Below are 562 nucleotides of genomic sequence, written 5' to 3' on the forward strand. Positions count from 1 at the left end.
TTATCATAATTGTAATCATAATCACAATCATTTTCATTCTAGTAATAGTTATAACTCTCGTAATCAATATTGTAATTGTTATATTGATCATTGCCATAATCGTAGTGATCATTATCATTATAGTGATGATCACATTCGTAATCCTGATCCTTATCGTAATTGTTATCAATATCATAATTGTTTTCATTATTGTTATCATCAATAATAACATCATGAAATACCAAAAATGTTTAAAAAAACAGAAGAAGGAATCAAATGACCAAAGGCCTCAAACAAAACCCAGACTAAAAACAGTAAAATCCTAAACTCTGTTTACACAGGTCGAGAAAAGATCCCAAAAACACAAACAAGATTAGAATTTGAATGGACAAGAACTTCCTCTCCCACCCCCTGCCCCACCATCTCCCAGCATCCCCTCCCCCCAAAAAGAAGAGGGCCCTTTTCCTCTTCTTGTTTTAACTCTAAAATCTATTTCCTTTTTCCACTTCCACGAACATATTCAATTAGACTATTTGTCTCGAGTCGACTTCGCCAGTCTGCACACGTCTGTCCGGGGAGGAAA

Source organism: Palaemon carinicauda, unplaced genomic scaffold (assembly GCF_036898095.1).
Source record: "Palaemon carinicauda isolate YSFRI2023 unplaced genomic scaffold, ASM3689809v2 scaffold3568, whole genome shotgun sequence".
In the NCBI taxonomy this organism is placed as follows: Eukaryota; Metazoa; Arthropoda; class Malacostraca; order Decapoda; family Palaemonidae; genus Palaemon; species Palaemon carinicauda.